Source organism: Mastomys coucha, unplaced genomic scaffold (genome assembly GCF_008632895.1).
Source record: "Mastomys coucha isolate ucsf_1 unplaced genomic scaffold, UCSF_Mcou_1 pScaffold7, whole genome shotgun sequence".
Lineage (NCBI taxonomy): Eukaryota > Metazoa > Chordata > Mammalia > Rodentia > Muridae > Mastomys > Mastomys coucha.
The window spans coordinates 33,823,910-33,840,015 of NW_022196913.1; the positions used below are offsets into that span (position 1 = coordinate 33,823,910).

The 16,106-nt window shown below is 40.3% G+C and overlaps 1 protein-coding gene and 1 pseudogene across 2 annotated transcripts in view; one reads left to right on the plus strand and one right to left on the minus strand.

The window, feature by feature from the left end:
* Cdkal1 (CDK5 regulatory subunit associated protein 1 like 1) overlaps positions 1-16,106 on the minus strand; it is a 555,277-nt gene that overhangs the window by 340,018 nt on the left and 199,153 nt on the right. The gene's annotated exons all lie outside the window — the stretch shown is intronic.
* Positions 14,362-14,612, plus strand: LOC116081719 (annotated as a pseudogene).

Below are 16,106 nucleotides of genomic sequence, written 5' to 3' on the forward strand. Positions count from 1 at the left end.
AGCATAATACTCATCAAGGTCATTCTCTAATTTTACAGCTAAAAAACAAGTACAACACAGTTTTGCTAAAAGAACCCAAGAAGAAAACACAGATTGGTAATACAGCTTTCTTCCTGGCTAAAGACAGCATTACCATATGCACAGGTCCTATCAGAACCAGTAAACCTCCAGAAGGATTGAGAAGGAAAGGGCAGGGTAGAAGCATGGGCACTGGCAAGGTTCTGGGGAAAGAGAATTCATTTTAGTTGAGTTGATTTATTTTAAATTGTTATTTGTATCATACTTTAAAAACTGGTCTCAAATGTTTCTCAAATTCATTTACTTAAACACAATCTTCGTGAATGACACCATATAAATGTACTGTCTTTGTAAGCAGAACATGAAGAGTGAAATCTCCACAGTATCTCAGTCCTGTTGTTAGTACCTCAGAAACCAGCAGGAGTGCATCAGAGACAAAGACCAACAGATGCCATGTTTTCTCTTCTCATTGACTCATCTTTCTTTATTTAGAGGAATAAAAAGGAGACATACCACTATTACCAAATCACTTTTTTAGGGAAAAAAGATTTATTCCATTTATTTTATCTATCTATCTATCTATCTATCTATCTATCTATCTATCTATCTATCTATCTATCTATGTGTGAATGTACATCACTATGTGTGTGGGTGTTCATGGAGGACAGAAGATATTAAGATCCCTACACCTAGAATTACACATGGGTGTGAGCCACCCAACATGATGCTGGCAAACCAACTTTGGTCCTCCATAAGGGAATCAAGTGCTCATAAGTGCTAAGTCATCTCTCTAGTCTATTATCAACTTATTTCTGTTGCTGGTATTTGTTGTTGTTGTTGTTATAAGTAGAAAAAGAAGTCACACTGAAGATAATGCACCAGGGGCTGAAGAGACAGCTCCACAATTTAGAGCACTTTCTGGTCTTGCAAAGACCGGAGTCTGGTTCCCAATATCCACATGGCAGTTTATAATCATCCCTAACTCCAGTTCCATCAAATGCACTTGCTGAACTCAAAGGGGACCATGCACACAAATAGTGACCAGACATACACACAGAGAAAACATTCATAAGCAGAAAATAAGATAAATAAATCTAAACAAATTTTTAATGAAAATAACTGGTCAAAGGACTTGCTGATACACAACAGAACTGGCAGGCCTACAGATCTTGGCCTTACCCTGAGAAATTAAAACTGTCTCTGCCAGTGCTTTAGAATAGGACAGTGGGGTTAAACATATGGCGAGTCTTATACTTGCTTTCTTTATTTTAGTCTTTGGGGACCTTAAAAACATTTTCCCAAATCCCTGCACACAGAATTCGATTGCTGCTGAGGTGGTCTTTTAATGTTAAACTCTTGACCAAAGTTGAGAGTTGAAACCTTATATTGCATCCACACAAACACTATGGTGTAAAGAGAAAAGAGCCAGATAGACCTAAAATAATGAACAATTGTAATATTATGGAGGAACTTTGCATATGAAGAAATTAAGATAAATCTTTCGTTGACCATAAACAAGAATGGAGGAGTTTTGTTTTGTTTTGTCTTGAGGATGTCTGTTGACTGACTCTGAAGAAAAGAGGACACAAAAGTCTACAAGTGGTAGAGATGGGAAGTAAAACAGTGGCTACAGAAAATAACTGGACAGTTCCTTAAAAAGGCAGAGAAGAAATATGATATGATCCAGAAACACCATAGAAACAAAAGAACTACATACAAACACTTACATATAGACTTGTTCAAGAATGTATAGAGTAAATATTGCTCTCATAGCAAAAATCCCTAAGAAACACAAATATTGATCAGAATTAGAGTATACAAAGTAAATCTGGCAGGTACATAGAATAGAATAGTATCTGGCCTTGAAAAATGAAATCTGTCACATGCTTCCCCTAGGGAGAACCATAAATGTACAACACTAAGTGTAAAACGGAAATCACAAAAGGACAAAGAGATGTGACTCCAACTGAAAGATAAGTAGTATAGCCAAATTCAGATGCAGAAAGTGGGAGAGTGCCAGGGATGAAGACAAGAGGGAGCAGGGATGCTGTTGTTTAATGAACACAATCTAAGCTTGGGGAAATAGAAAGACTCTGGAGTCTAGTGATGGGGAGGGCCTTCCAATAAACACTAAGACTAAGGTAAATGCTCTCAAACTGCACAACCAAGAGAAGTAAAATGCTCAGTTTTAAGATGTGTTAGTGTGTGTGTGTGTGTGTGTGTGTGTGAGAGAGAGAGAGAGAGAGAGAGAGAGAGAGAGAGAGGGGAAGAGAGGAAGGGAGGAAGGGAGGAAGAGAGGAAGAGAGGAAGAGAGGAAGAGAGAGAGAAATAAGGAGAAAAGGTATCCCTCTCTAATCCAGGATAGCTACTTGCTAATGTAGTTCAGGTTAGACTCAAACTCACTGTGATCCTTCCACTTTAACTTTCTGAGTTATAAGTATGAGTCACTACGTGTGGTTTAAAACACATAGACTAATTAAGAGACTGGGAAGACAGCTTAATTGATAAAACACTTGCCTAGCCAACTGAAATCCCAGGCCAGATAGAGATATCTCCCAAAAAATCATATCTGTGATTGACCTCTGTGCAGGAGAGGGGAGAGGAGGAAGAGGGAGAGGGAGAAAGAAAGAGGAAGGGAGAAAGAGAGGGAGAGAGAAGGAGAGAGAGAGAGAAGGAGAGGGAGAAGGAGATGAAGAGGGAGAGGGAGAAAGAGGGAGAAGAAGAAAGAGGAAGAAGGAAGAGGGAGAGGGAGAGAGGAAAGGAGAAAGAAAGGGAGAGGGAGAGGGAAGGAGGAGAGGGAGGAGGAGGAGAGGGAGAGGTTGAGAGAGAGAAAGAAGGGGAAGGGAAGAAAGGGGAGGGAGGAGAGGAAAGAAGGAGGGAAAACAGACACACAGACACTAGACTGTTTAATAACACTGAATAATAATAATAACTGAAAAGGAGAATGAAATTCCACAGATAATTCAGGAGTTCACAAATCACCTAAAGACTGTGATCTGTTTCCTACAAGTCATACATGGCAGTTAAATTTCAATACAAACATGAAGAAACAGGACCCAAGGAGCTTCATACAGAATTAGTTATATGTTGTCCCTATAATGACTGCCAAACAAATCCCAGTCCTAAATATAATGAAGTGTATTAAACAGCAGAAATAGTTCTTTCTTCCCAAAGCTCTTTCCACTCAAACATAAAGCAAGAGTGAGTCCACATGTGCTGTTGCTATTTCATCACTGACTGTTTTGTACAGAACAAGAGTGTTGTGCCTACACACCATTTCTCAGCATCAACACCCATTTTCTTAAGCAATTTCAAGTTTGGTTGGCAACTCAGAGACATTTTTTCCAACCACAGACAAAACGTCTTTTGATACTCAAAGAAAATGTTCAAGGAAATGTTCCCAATAAAAGACAACAAAAACAATGGCATGTAAGTGCATCAGCAGTCTAAGGAACAGCTGAGGTGACTCCAATTAACCTCCAGTGGGATGTGACAAGGTACTAGCAACACACATAGTCTATGTCTGCAACCAGAGCCTCAGAAATACTTGCAGAATGCCACGATGCTGGGAAGGAGGCAGGCAGAAACTTCTGTTTGTTTTTCGAGACAGGATCTCATAGCTCAGGCTGACCCTTTTTTTTTTTAACAACTTTTTTTAAATAAAGAAAAGGAGTCCTGGTTTGAGGGCACAATCCATCATAAGAGAGAAGCATGGTGAGCAGAGAACTTCTAGGTGTTAGGTCAGGAGAATGAAGAGGACAGTCACATCAGATGCACAGTCAGGAAGCAGAGAGGAAACTCTGGCACCCACCCAGTCTCTCCCTCATATGGAGTCAACAACCCCAGCCCATGGGATGGTGCCTACAAATTCACAGTGGGTCTTTCCACCTCTCTTGAGGGGGGAACTGTTTCTCTGAGATTCTGGATTTCATCTAGTTGACCAAGGAAGACTGGCTATCACAGAAAGTTCTGCACTAAGCCACACAATGAAATTAAGACTTTGGTCTTGGAACTCAGGACAACTTCCATTATTCTTTCCTCCTCCAAGACTCTGAGCTCCTATCTCCTGTCTCTGCCTTCACACAGCTGGGATTACAAGCATACACTGCCACACAAAGTGAGTAGAAGCCAGGGCAGGGTAGAATGCAAGGACAGAATTCTACCAGCTGACTGAGTACAGCTTCAGCCACCAGAACTGTAGTACTGAATCTTCCATGTAACCCTGACAGGCTTTTAATGTTTCATATACTAACATATGCCATAAAAGGCTTTGATAATGACTGTTCCACTCTAATTTCTCACTTCATTGATATTACAGAAAACTGGCTTCTACATGCAATATTTAGTGTTTGAAATTTAAATCTTATCAAATACCTTGAAAAAGAGAGAGGATTTTTATTTAGACATATATTTATAAGTTATATGTATAATTTGTGTGTGTGTGTGTGTGTGTGTGTGTGTATAGAAACCTGTGTGTGAGTGTATATGTTTTTTATGTAAGGACTGGGACATAGCTTACCAGTTAAGAGCTCTGACTGCTCCTGCACAGGATCTGAACTTGGTTCCCAGGACCAATGTTGAGCAGCTCACAATCACCTATAATTCCAGATTCAGGGAATCTGATGCTTTCTTCTGGACTCCATAAATACTGGTGCACATGTACTAAACACACATACACACACACACACACACACACACACACACACACACACCACATAAATAAATATAAACAAATTTTAAAATGTGTAAAGCCGTACAGTCACAGATGAAGAATGATACATGAAGCACTACAGCAGCCACTGTTCCAGGCTCTTTAGACACACTATGCAAACCCTGAAAAGCACCCCCATGAAGTGGCTGCCACTGGTATTCTCTCCAAAGATGAAACAGACATAGAAACATAAATAACCTGACAAATATCGCAAACATTACACAGCTGGTTAAGTAGGTGAACCAGACAGTCTGGCTCCACTACACACGGCTGCAACCATTACACACGCTACATGTCATAACCTATTGGAAATAAAGATAAATTTGATAATGCTTAACAAGCTCTTTAATAGGAACATAATAGAAAATATTTCAGTTGTCTTGTTGATCCCAGTATTATTTTACTTTTGTTTTTAACTGTAAACTACTATCCTAAAAGTCTGTGTGTCTTGGAGGGTTAAACACACAAGTGAAGCCTAAATTTTTGGTAATGTTGATTACTATCAGGAAAATATTTAACAAAATTATAAAGGGCTACTTGTAAAAGTCTTTTCCAAAAGGCAATCATGGAAGAGCATGTCATCCCAGCACTGAGAGAGACTGAGGCAGAGCTATGAGGCTAGGCCAGCTACAAATGAAACAAACAAAAAAAATCCTTCCATCTTCTTTCTAATTTTATGATCAGTATATGAATATAAAAATGAAGGCAATGGGATTGGTACCTGGCACAGTAAAGGAATAAGCATATTATCTTTGGAGGACATAAAAGAGCAGGGGACTAATCAGAACTTTCACAAACTGGCACATAATGCAACCTTTCAGCACATCAGATGCATGGCGTTGAGGTGCATGTAGACTACCCAAAATAATTAGAGGTCTGGAGGAAGCACAGAGTTCATGCTAAGTGTGACTCATGCATCTCACAGCAAAACAAAATCCACCAGACATTTATCTCTGCAAAACAAGACACTGGGTCTGGCAGCAGCCCACAAGCAAGAAAGACCACGTGAAAGTCAGACACTCGTGTGCTGGTTAAAAATAAAAGGGTGAGGAGGCACATGACGAGCCATGACTCCCAGCTGACCTCTGAGACACACGATGCCATTTATAACATCCACAGCATTTCAAAACACCTGAAAACACAGCATTCACAAGACAACTCAGCAGGAAAACTGAAAGCCACTTTGTAAGTCAGAGTCCCAGTAAGATCTGCTCCATCTGAAGAACAAAATCCTGAGATGTCTGTCACACTGGCTTCAGTGACAAGGCCTCTGTCCCTGTGAACACGAGGTCAGTGTAGTTACCGCCGCCCCCCAACCCTCTGCCTTTAGCTCTGTAGGCTGAGTCCACAGGTATGGAGAAGAGATCTATCCCAGCCTCCAGAAAAGGCTACAGACAGACTGCCACAGATACAGCCACTCAAACACTGATTCTGTTTGAAAGGTTGTGAAATCATGGCCCAGAGCAAGACTGCTTTCAAACACAATTCAGGTCCCAGCTGTTAGGAAAGACAAAGAGGCTTTTGCTCCCAAAATGCACTCTAACGAATTCACCTCACCTCCCCCCGACCCCACAAAAATCAATAAAACAAAATGGAAAACCAAACCCAACAAAGCTGCCATGAAACTAAGAACACAAGGCTGGGACCTGTGATGGAGCCTGACCAAGTGTATTTAACAGTGTTTCATTGAGTTACAATTAATAACTAGCTAGTACTAATAGCGACAAGCAAGAGCCACGTGTGATCCATTAATTGTACTATTATCATCAGCAACATTTATAATTTTTTTTACATTTATTTTGTTTTATATGCACGGATGTTTTGCCTGAATATGTGTATGTTAATTATGTGCATACCAATAGAGGTCAGAATAGAGTGCTGGATCCCCAAGAACTGGAATTAAGATGGTTATGAACTATATGTGAATATATATAAACTATATGTGTGGATGCTGAGAATTGATCCTAGGTCCTCTGTGAAAGTGTTCCAAACAACTAAGCCATCTCTCCAGCCATAGCAACAGTTTTAAAGTAAATACAGACTGTCACTGAGTGATATACACCTGGGCCCAGAACTATCAGAGGAATATGTTCAGGACAGTAGTTAGAAAACCACAAGGATACATAGTGTCATTACTCTGTGTGTGTGTGTGTGTGTGTGTGTGTGTGTGTGTGTGTGTGTGTGTGTGAGAGAGAGAGAGAGAGAGAGAGAGAGAAAGAGAGAGAAAGAGAGAGACAGAGACAGAGACAGAGACAGAAAGAGAGAAGCAAAACCCTACAAAAGCATCTGAATACTCCCTCTACCTCTCCATGCATCTTCTTAGGTCAGTAACCATCTTACACCAACCAGCAACCATTATAACTTCAGCCTTACCCACTTACACCCCTTAATAAAGCCCAAGTCTCAGAGGGGCTCTGTTTAAAAACCTGTTATAATCATGTGCAAATCCACCCTGCCCATTGAAATCACTAATTCCATATGGATTTCTTGAACATTTAACCTATATGTGAGGAATAAAAAAAGTGACTAAATTATATAAAGTTTGAATAGAAAGAAACTGTGGAAAAGAAGACTCAGAAGAAGAGCTACACATAAGAGAAAGGACTAATAATGAAAACTCAACAACAGTCCCAAATACCACCAACTGTTCTCTCTAGCCTCTTCAGAAGAAAGGTGGGTAGCATGGGGCCAGCAGAAATATAATTATATATCTAACCAGATTTAGCAATTAACCACAAGTTGCAGGTAGAAAAGTTAATGTCTTACATTTTTATTACCACATATATATCACTTCACTGAGTATTTATTCAACAGAATTTACTGGGCCATGGCATTGCTTCTAGACAATCTATATGTATCGGCCTCTCAGAGTGTTAACAGCCTCTGATTTCCTGCCTCCTAGAATGTCTACCATGTGTGAACCTTTCTCATCTGTGTGGGCCGGATCAGAAAACCACTTAAGACCACTACAGTGCTTCAAATTGGTAAGAAGTCCTTTTATGATTCCATAACTTCTGTCCACCAAGGAAGCACTCCTTTACTGGCTTTGAAGGAGCAAGCTGTCACAGTGTAGGAACCCCACTTTACAGAACTGGGGGTATCCTCCAGTGGAGTTCCAATAAGAGACCAGGGACCTTGACACAACAGCCTATAAAGAATTGCATGGTCCAAAACACTTGGGAAAGTCTCCTCCCTGGTTACTAGAGACTTCAAATGATATGGCAGCTACTGCAAACATCTTACTGCAGGCTGGCTGAAGCGTACAGCACCCAGACACCTGACTCATAAACACAGCCAAACAAACGTGCTGTGAGCAGCCATATTTGGGTAATATTGTTACACATCAATAAATAACTAATGCCAGGACTCTCATCAGAGCAGCTTTGTTTTGCAGTAGATGGTGATTAACACACACCTTGACAATGTACACACAGAGAGGAGACCTTGGAGCACTCAGCTATAAATAGGATGTCCCTATCAAATCCCTCCTCCCCTCAGGGCTCACAGGCCTGTGCTGAAGGGGAGGGAGAAAAATGGCAAGGGCCAGAGATGGTAAACAATTCCAAAGAAACAGAGTAACAGGACTGATAATCCACAGAGATTGATAGGAGGCACATGACTTACACAGTTTCAAATCAACAAAATCTCAGCACTGAGAAAGGTACCTGGGCATAAAGTCCTGGCTCTGACCAATAAGGTATTTGCAATTGGTATCTGTTAGGAACAGGAAAATCAGTTTACACCAATGGGGTGGTACTATGAACAGTAACTCCAGGTGTAGTTGAACAGCGTAAGAAGACTCCTTGTGATTGTATGTAGGTGTTGTTGCTATTGTTGTTTGGTGGTTTTCTTTTGTTTTGTTTTCTTGTAACTTTTTTGTTTGGAGTGAGAGAGAGAGAGAGAGAGGGAGAGAGAAAGAATGTGAAGTTAGATAGAAATGTTGGGGGAAAAGGAGGATCTGGGAGGACTTAGGAAAGCTGAAAAATATGATCCAAATATATTGAATAATAAATTAAAAATAAATTTAACAAAAGTAAAAAAAGGAAAAACTGCAAACTTTCAGAAATGCTAAGACAATCCACTGATAAGAACACTAGGTTGTCAGGAAAATGTGTTCCTTCTGGCAAAGGTTCAAGAAGCTTCCCAGACTCTAAGCCTCACTAGGCCTAGACAAAACGCAGTATGCTTGCAGAAAGGCAATGAGCATGGAGGAGGAGCAGGCCCTTGGAAGGTCAGCCCGCACTCACTTTACCTGAGCTCCGACTCACAGATAGTCTCAATGTTTACAGTCTTGGAAATCTACCATGACCAACCACAGAATACATGAGTGTACATATTTCAAGTGGTGATTGACAGTTTTTACTTGATGTTCTAGTACACAAGGAAAGTTTAGAATGCAATGCATGCCATCTAAACATGTGTTGTAGCAATTCACTGCAATCTAGAACCTCTGGCTATTCATTTCCCACAAAACACTGTACCATTTGTTAATGGGGTGAAAAGAGAGGAATTTGCCAAGTCCACAGGTAACTTACCCAGGAGAATGGGACAGGGGCTGCAGGGTAACCTAAGCAGGTCGGACCCAGCATAATTAGAGGTTGGGGCAGCATCCTGGAAGGAGACAGCACCGTCCCAGACCCCAAGTAAGAATGTGGGTTTTCACAAGTGCACATGGGGATGGAGAGGATGAGGAAAGACAGACTCCTAGAATAACAGCTAGCCATCAGTGTACAGTTTAAGGGGGAGGAGTGAAGTAGAGAAACACAAAGAGAAGGGGCAGATGTAGGGCGGTAGCGGAGTTATTTAGTCAGGCTACAGAAAAGACTAAATGGTTGGCTGGCTGAGAAGTGTATGCTTAAATTACCAGATAACTATAAAGAGTTTAAATATACTGGGTCAGAGAAAATGGTACTATTTACCATGTGGCCTGGTGTTGCTGATTCTGGAACTGATATCTGGGAAACGTCCTCAGGGTTAGACTTACCTTGTAGCCTGGTATGGGTACAAAGAGTGGGCCGGGATGTAAGCCTAAAATGCTCAGTGACATTTCAACATGATTATGTGTACAACTAACCTTCCAATTCTGCTCTTTGCGGAAAGTAAATAACTCAGTGGAAATAAGCCTGTATTAATTCATGAACAGCTATATTCTTATTATTCAAATCTTTGCTATCCAACTTCACTGGAACAACTTGTCACAGACCAGATCTACATTATAAAATGTAATACAGTACAATTTTAGAGTAATGCTCTGAATGGGATCTAATATACATTACTGTAAAGTACCAGGATATCAGATTTTAAGGGCTAGAGACTTTGTACAAGCACTGAATTATTATCGTGAAAAGCAGATACAGCTGATGACAATTCAAAACTGTGTGAGCACAGCCAAGATGCATGTAAAACCTATGGAAAAAGAAGCCAGGTTGGATCTGCCCATGGGCTACAGTTTGCTGACCTCTGATCTGTATTTTGCTCCACTAATTTCCTTTCCCATAAAAGAGTAAAAGGGGCCTCACCAGGATATAATTGCATCCATGTCTTACCAGAGGTTGGGCCTTATACAAGGTATTAAACAAGTTTATTACTGCCAACTTAACAACATCTAGAAAGTAGATGAGAAAAACATACAAAGGGAAACCTGTCTGTTCAGTCTTCAGAAAACCTCTTCTATCCAATAATTCTCCTCCTCTACAGCATTATGCCACTCATGTGCACGCACACACTGTACTTGGCTCTGCTAAATATTCTGAAGGGAGAGACAGAAAAGCCCCTGCCCTTGAGGAGCAGTGTCTGTGAGGAATCCCCATAATTAATAAGGGGTTACACTGGTGCCACGACAGGGCTGTGCAGAAAAGAGAGAAACTGGCCTGGGAGTGCCAGCAAAGAGGAAGCAGGAGGCATCAAGTAGCGTGAGGGAGTTAGGTCTGGACCAAGAGGGAAAGATATTCCAGTGGTGCTCCTCTAAAACACCTAGGGCCTGTACTAGGACAGCAACTGCACCCCACCTCACCTACACTACTACAGGGTCAGGCTACTCTTGCTTCTCCCATTTTGAATCTATTACCTGTTCCACACAGCAGTCACTGCGCCTCTGCCATGTTGATTCCCAGTATAGGGTGAGTAAAACCCGGTGTGTCAATGACTCCCGATTGGTTTCCTACTCCTGTTGGTCATCACTCCTACACAGTGGCCTCCTTGCTATTCTGTATCAAGCAGCTTACCAAGACTTTGTTTTGACTTGGGACTCTGGATTCCAGACACAGCTACCATCGACCACCACCATTACTACCACCACCACACTTCCTACACATCTCATACCAATGAGATGACTCTATCCAAGACCAGCCTCAAAACTTCTCTCTCCAAAGAGAAGATCAAGCCCTTGCTCCATAGCTCATCAGACAGCTCTATTGATGGCCTTCATGCTTACAATTGCCTTATGTTCTTAGATAGTAGTTGCCTGCTCATTAGTCTGTCTCTGGAATCTAAACTGTATGAAGACAAGGGCCTCATTTACAGCACATTTTCTAACACTTCCTATATAGGAAAGCCTCAATGAATATTTCTGAATGAAGCTTTCAATTAATTAAGCGACAGGGCACTCTTTAACAAAAAAGAATAAAACTTCTGGATAAAAATTTCAAAAGAATGGGCATAGCAGAATTCTTTCACAAAAAAAAAAAAAAAAAAAAAAAAAAAAAAAAAAAAAAAAAAAAAAAAGACAGAAGGCATTCCCAATGTCACACAGGCAGAAAGTGGCCAAGACAGTATTCACCTTAAGATGGTTGGAAACTAGGACCTAATACCTGGTCAGTAACTTAGTAAGGCAGGGTCCCACTGAACTGGAGAGAGCTCTGTAAGAAACCTGCCTAAGTCAAGACTAAACTATCTTTACACTAGACTTGCCTGCAGACTAAGAACATCTGCCTGGTACTTAACAAAGCTTCGTAATAGTTAGCAAATAAGCTACTTAGGTAAAATATGCCTCATCTGCACACTTGGAATAATACTAATCCTTCACCTCACAGAGATGACTGGAAGAACAACCAAGTTAATATCTGTAAATCTCCTTAGAAAAAGGTTAAACAGGGAAAGTGGTCACTGGGAGACCATGATACGTGAAGAAATCAAAAAGCTTTGAGGCAGGAAGACTTGAGTCAAACCAGTTTAATTGCAGTAGTTACCAAAGATGAAGTGCTAATGAGACAGAGCAAATGATCAGAGTCCCCCACACTTTCCACGTCAGGCCCACAGCAGTCCTGTAGGAGAGGACCATACCACCTACACTTTGCTAGGCCTACAACCCTCTACTTTGAGGATTCTACAAAGCACCACCATACAGTGCGAACACACTCTTGCCAGGAATCCACAACTAACCATAGCAGGCCACACACTACACTTTGGTCATGGCATGAGTCCCAGGTGGAAGGAGCCACTTCCTACAGGGTCAATAAGAGTTACTAAGCAGTGTCAGTATTTACATGTGGCACCGCTGACAGGGGCTGGCACCACAGTCCAACCCTTCTGGCTGAGGGGACCATGTATGTGGTGGCTTTTTAAATGATTCAGAAAATATTAAAGTTTTTGACAGCAGATATAGTGTTATATCTCTCTATAATAAAAATCTATTTGAAAGAATTAAGAAGTCATACACATTAGAAATAGCTTTACTTTTTGCACTCATTTTCAAGTACAGAAAACAGCCTTATTTGTTTACTAATTAACACTTTAATATAATACAAGATAGATGTATGTAATAGTGTTTAGATCATCTCAGAGCTGAACAATTGAAAATCAAAAGCTGGCTGTGGAGCTGTGAAGCAAGGGTGAGGACCAGTTTAGTCATCACGGGAACAGAGAGCCGAGCTCCAAGTGAAGAAAAACAAGAATGCATGTGCCAACGCAATGGGTAACTCCACTACATCTTTTAAAAACTGAAGGTTGTTATATTCACAGAAGAAATTTACATGGAAATACTGTACCAGAGTGTTTTTCAAAACACACTAGCTATCACCTGGATTCTCGCTGGGAAAATGTTTGCTTCAGACACTTGGGATTTCTAGGACATCACAGAAGGCACTTACCTTAACTGGAACTGTTCATTAATAGAAGTTAAAATATTAAAATGGGGGGGGCATAAAATAACAGACACATAGCCAGGAACTGACAGTAGAGTATCTGAGCTCTGTAGCAACAGAGAGGAGCAACTGAAATGGTACTTTGCAGAAGCTGTTGTGAAGGGCACATGACTCTAGTTCAATCTAATGAATGTGTTAATTTAAACCATAAACTAACCAAAGACTCACATCATAAACAATTAAAACAACACAACTGATCCATCTACTAAGAGCAAACAATACGAGATTCTAAAAATCCTTATATGGCCTAAATCCTGACCTTATGAATACTCAACATGTGCCACAACAGGAGAAACGGAGAACCTCTCTAACTGAGTCCTGGACTACAGTTCCTCAGTGTACACTCACAGCAGCAGGGTCCCATGCATGCACACGCACACGCGCGCGCACACACACACACACACACACACACACACACACACACACACAAACCCAGTATCCTGACAAGACATATGCATAAAAATGGACCTATATGAGTTTATAGGAACTCTTAAGTGTTTCCCTAAGTTTAATATGTGTTCTGCTAAAGCCTATTCTCACTCTAAAGATGCCTGACAAAACCAGAGTCATGAAAAAGTTTAGCCAAACTCTGATTTCAGTGGTAGTGATGCAGATCCACAGTTTTAAATAACTAACTTGTACAAGAGATTGAGCTACTTTTTAAAATAACACCTGAGAGTACACTAGACCCCATTTCCCAATGCCCAAACTGCAAGAAAGAGGTGGGCCCCTGCCATTTTGTCCATTCTATAGTTTTCAAAATTCAATTCAGGACTATGTCTCAGGAGTTAACAACTGATTTGAGACATACTGGCAAGAGACTGTAGTCGAATTCTTGATTGTGATACTTATTAATGTTTGGTCCCACAAAACCAAACAAGAGATTCTGAAAGCTATGAAGTGAACCATCACTTAGAAATGACTCAATAATACCAGAAGAACCCTTTCAGAGCCCAGGCCCACACTAGCAGCAGAAAGCTTACTTGAGAGTCATGGCGCATACTGATGCAGTAGAGCACAGAATCACACAAACTGTGCGCACACACACACTCTTAATGCAATGAGCATTGTGTAATCTCAAGACATGGGAGTCAGAGGATGGAGGATGGATAATCAAGCCAAGGTTACATAAGATCCTATCTCAAAACCAAAACAAAGAAACAAACTTAAAACAACAACAACAAAAAAACTTACTTATTGAATCAAATCTTAAAAATCCTCAGAAACAAATAGTGAATGTGTGCTAAGCAGGATCACATTATCCTGGTGGGGCAGTGTGAATGGCGAGTTAGTGTGCTCTTTGGGGTGTAGGACAACTATCCACTTCCATCATACATCGTTCAGTGACATCTGTTCACATCTCTAGCAGACAGGGCCTCCTGAGGAAGGCCCAGACTGTGCTAAAACTTGCTTTGTAACCCATACTGGCCTTAAAACTCTTAATCCTCTACTTGGTCGGACTGACTCGTAGGCCCGGGTGTCCTGAGTGCCATGTCGGGTTCTTCTAGCATCGCCACCATGAAGAAGGTGGTTCAACAGCTCCGGCAGGAGACTGGGCTCAATGCATGAAGGTTTTCCAGGCAGCTGCAGACTTGAAACAGTTCTGTCTGAAGAATGCTCAACATGACCCTCTGTTGACTGGAGTGTCTTCAAGTACAAATCCCTTCAGACCCCAGAAAGTCTGCTCCTTTTTGTAGACATCTATCTTGAGGTTTCTCAAATCACTTTTCATAAACCAGTGAATATTCAAAAGAACTAAGTTTGAAGTCTGTACAAAAGCTTCTCTTTAACACGTGCCAGAATACATTATCTTCTACTTGTCAGTCCTCAACATCTACCTCTCTGAATTACATGGAGTTCTGTTTCACAAGGTTTAACTATTTTATGTACACTGGCTGTAACTACAATAAAACAGCATACCAAAATAAATAAATAAATAAATAAGAACCTCTTAATCCTGATACTCTTTAAACTACTAAGTGCTGGATTACAGGTATGTGTCAACAATTTAGTTTAATTGTATGTTTGTGTGTGGGGGTGTTTCTCTAAATAGCCTCAACTCATTTAATACCATACAATATAAAGGTTACAAAAAATACAAAATGTATTTTTCTTAATCTGAAAACTAAGGAAAAATTTAAAACTATAATCTACTATGAATAGATAGTACATGAATGAGAATTGATTAAAAGCAATAAAAACTAAGCAGACTCCTATTTCAATGTTAAGAAGTGGGTTTGTAGATAGAAGACTTTGTAGATGTTTATATGTATCTCTAACATGAAACTATAAAGAGGCAAACTTAGGAAGCTATAACGTAAACTCTAAGTCAAACTCTGCCGGTAACTATCAGCAACTGTCCTTTCACTTTTGTCTTCATTTCTTAATACAATCATTAAGTTTCAAGAATTAAAGAAAAGTCCACGCGTAACATGGCAGTGTGTAAAATTCCAATTCCTTCCTGACCCCAACCACCCCTACACCCCTTCTATCTCGCCTAAGGAAAATTCAAAGAGCTAGTACCAAAATGAACAATTAATCCTCATAATATAAAATGGATATTGACTCTTTCAAAATTAGCACTGGAGGTTGCAGACAAATAAGCATATGCTTAAGAAACAAAGGCATGACTAAGGATGCTAAGTGAGGGAGACAAGCTCACAAACGGAAGGGTGAGGAGGGGTTTGTTGAACAGGTAAACAAGACTCAAAGTGATACTGTTTTAGGGTTTTCTGACACAATTTCAATTACTACTATTTGCTTTTTATGATTCTTAGTTTTGAGTTGGGAAAGAATTGCATTCATTTTACTCACTGAAACACATAAAACAATAATTTTAACGGATGGCAGAACATAAGAGTCTTCTAAATCTGATGAAGATGTAAGTGGTAAGCAAGTTTGGTGGGCTCTGGTTTGCTTTTTAGGATGGTGTTTTGTAGATGTAGATAGAAATCTGTGTTATTAAGTAAACCGTAAGTACAGCTGGACACTATGATACCACAATACTCATACAGAACAATGCTGAGGTACTCTATCGGTTTTGCCCTAGGTTCACTTTCAGAAACAAACATACACAAAATTCTTGAAAAAGACAAAATAAAAACCAGCAATACAATACTGTACTGGAGTGAATATTGTTTCTCAAAAATCCATATCTCCCTGGAGTCTTATTTGGAACACTGCCATTGTGGGCACAATCTGGTTTGGGTATGGTCATTCTGGAATAGAGCAGATCC